This window comes from Lytechinus variegatus, chromosome 16, assembly GCF_018143015.1.
Source record: "Lytechinus variegatus isolate NC3 chromosome 16, Lvar_3.0, whole genome shotgun sequence".
Taxonomy (NCBI): domain Eukaryota; kingdom Metazoa; phylum Echinodermata; class Echinoidea; order Temnopleuroida; family Toxopneustidae; genus Lytechinus; species Lytechinus variegatus.
Window position 1 is genome coordinate 635308 of NC_054755.1, and position 7381 is coordinate 642688.

The following is a 7381-nucleotide window of genomic DNA, read 5'->3' on the forward strand; positions in this document are numbered from 1 at the left end:
CCTTATTGTTCAGAAAAAGAAATAGTATACAAACCAATATATTTAATATTAAATGTAAACTACAGCTATATTCACTATATTTTGTACTCGGCATGTTGTGTTTATCGCATACATTCGTAATTTCGAAGCTTCGTTATTCCGAAGGTTCGTTATTCCGAAGGTTCGTATTTCCGAAGGTTCGTAATTTTGAAGGTTCATTAGTCCGAAAACGAAATGAACAATGAACCTCATTTCGTTTTTGGACGAACGGACCTTCCGAACATCGAACCTTATTTCGTTTTTGGATTATCGAACCTTTGGAATAACGCCACAAATGTTTGGATTAACGAACCCTTTTACGTTTTCAGATTAACGAACATCGATGTATAGGCAATTTATGTGTTTCGGAATTATGAACCTTCGGAATAAAGAACTTTCGGAATAATGCCACAAATGTTTGGATTAATGAACCCTTTTACGTTTTCGGATTAACGAACATTGAGGTATAGGCAATTTACGTGTTTCGGAATTACGAACCTTCGGAATAAAGAACCTTCGGAATTACGAAGTGTAACCGTTTTTCCTTAAAAAAACTGATGACGTACATGCACATGGGTGCAGTATTCTGAGGGAATTTTATCTTTATTTTTTTATTTTAACTGTAGAAATATTGGTATTCTGAGACCACTTTTTATCAATCAGATAAAATATTAAATTTCACCCGAAATTAATTTTTATCTTGCATATGTAAAGATGATACTCAGCAGAGCAGTGAATGCGAAGAAATGTCTGTTGCTTATCTAACCTTTTGCAACGCAGATGATATTCTTGTGCCCATGTAACTTTGAAGAATAATAAAGTACCGGTAGTAAAATAAACTTAAATTAGGGTGGGGGAGGGGGCTGTATTATCTCCGCATCAGCAAATTCAGCGATATTTCTGGTGAATTTGCTTTTAGATGTTGGGAATTGACGCACTCTTAATCCTTTTCCACACCTACTGATGGTAAGCATTTTCATTGGTTTACTTTAGTGAGATGAGAGTGCTATAAAACAGCACTTTCATATTTGGACATTGGTTCTGAAATAGGTGTGCTGAACAGAGATAAAAATGAAGATTAAAATGGTTCTCAGAATACCAATTCAGAGATATTCACAGGGTATTTGATAATCACAGATTTTGTTGTCTAAGATAAAACGGATCTCAGAATACCACCCCTGTACTTGATGTTTCTCTGTGCCCATAGATTAAAGATTCAAAAGAATAAAACACAACTAAATTTATTTTTCAGAGTATTTTCTACAGTTTAACCTTTCCCTTCACAGAGGCATAAATTCATGAATGTTTGTCCAGATAAAACCCGGCTATCCACAGTGATTTAAACATGATTAGCAAAATGTCACAGCATATAATTACAGATATGAGATTCATGACCAATCGTGCTTCTCAAACTTTTAGGCATGAATTCACCGAAACCCCGAAACCCCAGCGCACACCTTGTGATAAAAAATGACATAATTTTTTAATAAATAACATTTTGTATTATATATGAAGGTTCAAAGAAATAAAATTATTCATTTCAATTGTGGCCTAATGTTAGGAGTAATAAAATAATAGTTTTACTTTGCAGTAAGCCCTGTGGTCAGAGTATTGTCCAAATTGGCTTCAAGTCACAGCCGATGATGATGTCATTACCATTTGGAATTGAATTTTTTTATTCCTACAAGGATTGAACTTGACTGAATTTTGATTTCAGTTAATCTTACCACTATTCTGAACTCTGAACGCTAAGATTTTATTGGTAGGAACATTCATTTAAAATGTTGTTACACTTTCTTTGAAATTCAGATCGCAACGGATCACATAGTGTGCGCTGGGCATAAGATTTTACATCATAAGAGGTAAAACCTGTTCTGTTTTTTTTTCAGTGAGGATAACGCAATTTTGAAACTTGAGAATCCTTGAAAACCTTAGTCCAGTGCATGGCAAATAAATGATAAACTTAGACATAAGGGTAATAGTGTATCACTTAACATCCTGCCCAAATTTCAGGTCACGTGACCAAGGTCAAAGGTCACTTAGAGTCAACAAACTTTGACCATTTTAGGGTATAATGTGGAATAGTCATCATAACTTGGAAAGTATATGGACCTAGTTCATGAACTTAGACATAAGGGTAATAGTGATCAATATCAATCAATAACCTGCCTGAGTTTCAGGTCATGTGACAAGGTGAAAGGTCACTTACGGTCAACGAACTTTGACCATTTTGGGGGTATTTGTGGAATTGTCGTCATAACTTTGAAAATTTATGGATCTAGTTCATGAAACTTGGACATGAGAGCAATTAAGTATCCCTGAAGATCCTTTGCAAGATTCAGGTCACATGATCAAGGTCAAAGGTCATTTAGGGTCAACGAACTTGGATAATGGTGTTTTTTTTGTTGTTGAATTAGCATCATAACTTAGAAAGTTTATGGATCTACACATTTAGTTCATGAAACGTAGACATAAGGGTAATCAATTATGTTTTGCACATGTCTTAGGTCACATGATCATGGTCAAAGGTCATGTTGGGTCAATGGACGTAGTATTTTATTATATGTGTGTTTTCTTTTGTGAATAATTATTCAATAGCTGTTTTCAAAGTCAGCACTGCTGCTATATCGAATTGCGTAATTCAGGCGAGACTGCCAGAGGTGTTCCACTTGTTATTGCAAAATTATGCATGTAGCATGTCACACCAAGAATCTCTGTACATGTATTCTACAAAGCTTAGTATGACTGCCTACAAGAACTCAAGTCTTCTAATCAGCATTCTAAAATAAATCCAATCGGGAGATCTCTTAATTTTCAAGTGAAATTTCTTAGTTGTCTCAAGACAAAATATTGATTCTATCATAGTATAAAAAAAAAGAAAACTAAAGTTACAACTTTTTGGACAAGGTTTGAATTGAATATTAACTTTGGAGACTGTGTGGTACATGGGGACCAGTTTACACCATTTTTAATGCCAGGCAGATAATAAACGATGAAGCATAAAAAGTGAAGCACTCCCCCCCACTTGAGTAAGCTTGCAATACGATTAAATGACTTTGTGGTGGGTGGCGAAGTGCTTAATTGTTTACCACAAGTGCCGAATGCAAATTCAGAGGCTTGCCCGGCACCGCCCAGCATAGCTACAACACTGTCTGGGAAAGTTGAGCGTAAAATTGCCTTTTAATGCTTGAAGTGTACATAATAATCAATCGTAAAAATAAGGCACAAAATTAAGTGATAAGTGTTGTGTTAGATGTGCCAAGGTCTTTAAGTGGTTTGAAAATATTCAAACTTTATTATCATTATTTGATGTCTTGCTGGACGTGTAAAATTTATGAGGAATTTATAAAGATGGGAAATGATGAGGTATGAGAAACAGACGCATACATTCGTAATTCCGAAGCTTCATTATTCCGAAGGCTTGGATATTCCGAAGGTTCGATATTCCGAAGGTTCGTTATTCAGAAGGTTCGTAAGTCCGAAAACGAAATGAGGTTCGTAAATCCGAAGGTTCGTTAGTCCGAAAACAAAGTGAGGTTCGTAATTCCGAAGGTTCGTTAATCCGAAAACGAAATGAGGTTCGTTAGTCCGAAAACATAATGATTAATGAACATTATTTCGTTTTCGGACTAACGAACCTTATTTTGTTTTTGGATTAACGAACCTTATTTCGTTTTTGGACTAACGATCCTTCTTAACATCGAACCTTATTTTGTTTTCGGATTATCGAACTTTCGGAATAATGCCACAAAAGTTCAGGTTAATGAACCCTTTTACGTTTTCAGATTAACGAACATTGAGGTATAGGCAATTTACATGTTTCAGAATTACGAACCTTCGGAATTACGAAGTGTAACCGAAACAGAAAAGGAAATATAAATACAGTGTGTTTGAGAGAGATAAAGAGAAATAGAGGTAAAGGGAGGGGAGAAAGAGAGAATGAAAGAACTAAATGGGGAAACAGAAATACACATATTGAGAGAGATAGATAGAGAGAGAGATGAAATAATTTTTCCCCCAAAGTTATTTCTAAACAAAGGGAATGGAGGAGTGGGAGGGGGGCAAGTGCTCTGCTTTTAACAATCCATTCATTGAAAGCATCCTCTCAAAGTCCTCTATCAAAACGACAATATTTAGAGGGTAGTGATCGCTTAGCTTGATTGCTAACAGAACTAACAAGATTTAAGAGTTTAATCCAATGGCTCTTAGCTTGAGGCATCATTGTGATTCATAATGTATTTAATGAGGAATATACTGTCTCGTACCATTCTAGTGTCATATACATCATCCAAGAGAGCGTATTGTGTTTGTATCAGTGAGATACAAACACCAAGCCAAACTTGAATATTATCATGTTATTTTGTTAAAAAAAGTAACCATATTCAATATGAGTTGATATGTTGAATTATGTGATATGTTGAATGCTTATGTAAATCATCAGACACTTAAGACCAGGTGGATGTTTCATAAAGCTGTTAGTAAGTTAAGAGCGACTATAAGAACGACTGGTGATCCGTTCTTGTGGTAAATGGTATATTGACTTGGTGATGGTTTAACGCATAAGAAGGGTTGACCAGTCGTTCTTAAAGTCGCTCTTAATTTACGAACAGCTTTATGAAACACCCCCAGGGACCTGTCTCAGAGTTACGATCGATCCAATCGATCTTAACTCTATAGAAATCCATCACTGTCATAAGTTCTACAGGAAATTTGTAAGTTGTCCTTGTAAACAAAGGAGAACACACCAAATTGTCAGGAAATCAATGAATTTATGGATATACATTCATATCTGAAATTAATTTTTTAACAATTATGCATTTTATTGCTGGCCATCCATAGTTGCGATTGATCAGACCAGACCAACTCTTTGTAAGACGGGGCCCAGGCCAGTTTCAACTCTGTTCATTTTTGTTTTTTCAGCCAACTCTATGCATCTTTACTAAATTGTTTTCCTCAATCCCTCATGTTACCATCTTTGTCATGTTCTTATATTTTTTTTTCTTTTTTTTATTTGTTCTTATTATTTTCTCCTTCCCCTCCTCTTCCTTATCCTCCACTTCTTCCACCTTCTCCTCTTCCTTCTTTTTCATCTCTCCTCTTCCTTCTTTACTTCTCCTCTTCCCCCTCCTTCTTTTTTCTTTTTATTTCTTCTTCCCCTCCTCCTTCTCCTCGTACTCCTCCTCCCCCTCCTTCTTCTCATTAAAATTCCTTTCCTGTACATGCCATGAATATTTCATTTACTATAAGGATTTATTTCTACCCCTCCAAGACCAACAATAATAGTTCCGTCTTAAATCACAATCAGAATGCTTCAGATCTTCAACTTCCTCACATATAAAAGGGGCTGGGAGAAGAAACTAATTTCTATATCACTTAATATGTTTTTCTTATCAATATCAAACGTATTCTTAATTAAACATTTTGATTTTATAATTGAAGAGTACAGAATGATGTATGACAACGCAACTCGTATTCATGCATAATGAATTGCCACCACTTGTTCATTTTCGTGCGCGGGTTGCTGCCACTATCACAGCCGAGCATGCATAATTAATTGTCTTCTCTCGCACCCCCAGCGAAGCTTTCACAACTCAACACCCCGCCCGACACGATACCCTCTAGTCTGCGAAAACAGACCAGTAATGGATTTCGATTTTTCAATTCGATTTACCTTCACTACCTGTTTATATTTCGAACTATCTTCCATAACGACAAGCAGTTTCTGTTTATTGTTAGAACCTAAACTCACATCGCAACTACATTCTTCGTCAAAGAGCTCTGTTTGAAAAGGAAAAATGATTTATGAAGTTCGGATGAAACATTCTGAGATCCGATTAGCAGACTATGCGATACATGATGGACATGGATGGTAATTATGAAGAGCGTGATGCCCTTTTGTAACTTTGGACGATGATTGAAAAATAGAAGAGAAAGGGGCGAAGAGGGAGGGGGGGGGGGGCGGGGATAGACGAGGACGGAGAAGAATAACAATACACGTTGTTCCTTAGAATAATAAACAAGCATGACGTGGACTGTAACAACGTGTGAATGTCATAGTTACAGTTTTTTTCTCAAAATAAAATTATTCTAACAGGGCAGAAAGGAATCCGAAATAAATCCTGAAGGAAGGAAAGAAGAAAAAATAAAGAAACAAAGGAAGAAAGGAAAGGAAGGAAAGTAAACGTTGATAAAGAAATATAAAGGAATATAGTAAATCATAAGGCCTAAAGACACGCCCATATTTCTCAAATGAATTATCTGCTCGAGAGAAAACCTTGACGAGCATTTATAGGTTAAGGCCATTCATATACCCCCCCCCCGAGAGGCGGGAGGGGGGGGGGCAAGATGATGTGAAGCCTTCATAACACATGGAAACGACAGAGCCGGATTACGGAGCTTAACGCAAAAAAGTTTTGCTTGGCAATTTAGGGTTTAAAATATATAATATATAGTGCACAATTATATTTTGCGCCCTATATTAGAATGGACAGTAGTGAATATTTTTGAATTTGCCTTCAATTTTTCTATCAAATTTGGAGCACCTCTGAACTTCTCGATCTTTCTTATACGTGGAGGAGCCGTGGTGTAGTGGTTCTGACTCTCGTCTTGTAAACAGAGGGTCGTGTGTTCGAATCCCACCGCGGCCTGGCGTCCTTTGTCAAGGCGTTAACACTTTGTCAAGGTGTCAACACTTTGCCACTCTCGACCCAGGTGCTAAATGAGTACCCGGTAGGATGTGAAAGTCATTAATTGTAGCTTGTCGAGTGCTGTGTGCGCCTCACCGGCGACTGACTGGAATACTCCCCAGGGAGTGGAGGATGTGCACACATTGTGTGCGGGAATGACTGATTGAATCCGATGACCGCGGTAATAATATATATGTAAAGCGCTTAGACGCGTCGTCTCGATGTATTAAGCGCTATATAAATGCTGATAATTATTATAATTATTAATATTACATTCTTCCCTCAAACCCCACTCTTCTCCTATATTTGTTTTCAACTATTCCCTTGACTGTTTTGCAGCAAGTATCCTTAATATATGCATAAGCATATATCATTCAATTTATATTACTGCCATTAAGGATGTTGTTGCTAATATAGCCATTATGATACTTTTGTATAGAATTGTTTTCTTAAAATACCAAAACTCCTGATGCCCATGAACAGATTCTGTATTGCTAATAAGTGATTGTTAAGACGAACGTAACGTACACCAAGTTGAACAGGTAGGACTGCATATTAAAATAAAAGCACATCCTTTGCAGCAAGCTTGTGACCTATATTTAACCAAACCTTATTTTCGGCCCGTTTATTCATGCTTTCTTAAATGGGAAAATGCACACCCAAAGTAAGAGATATGC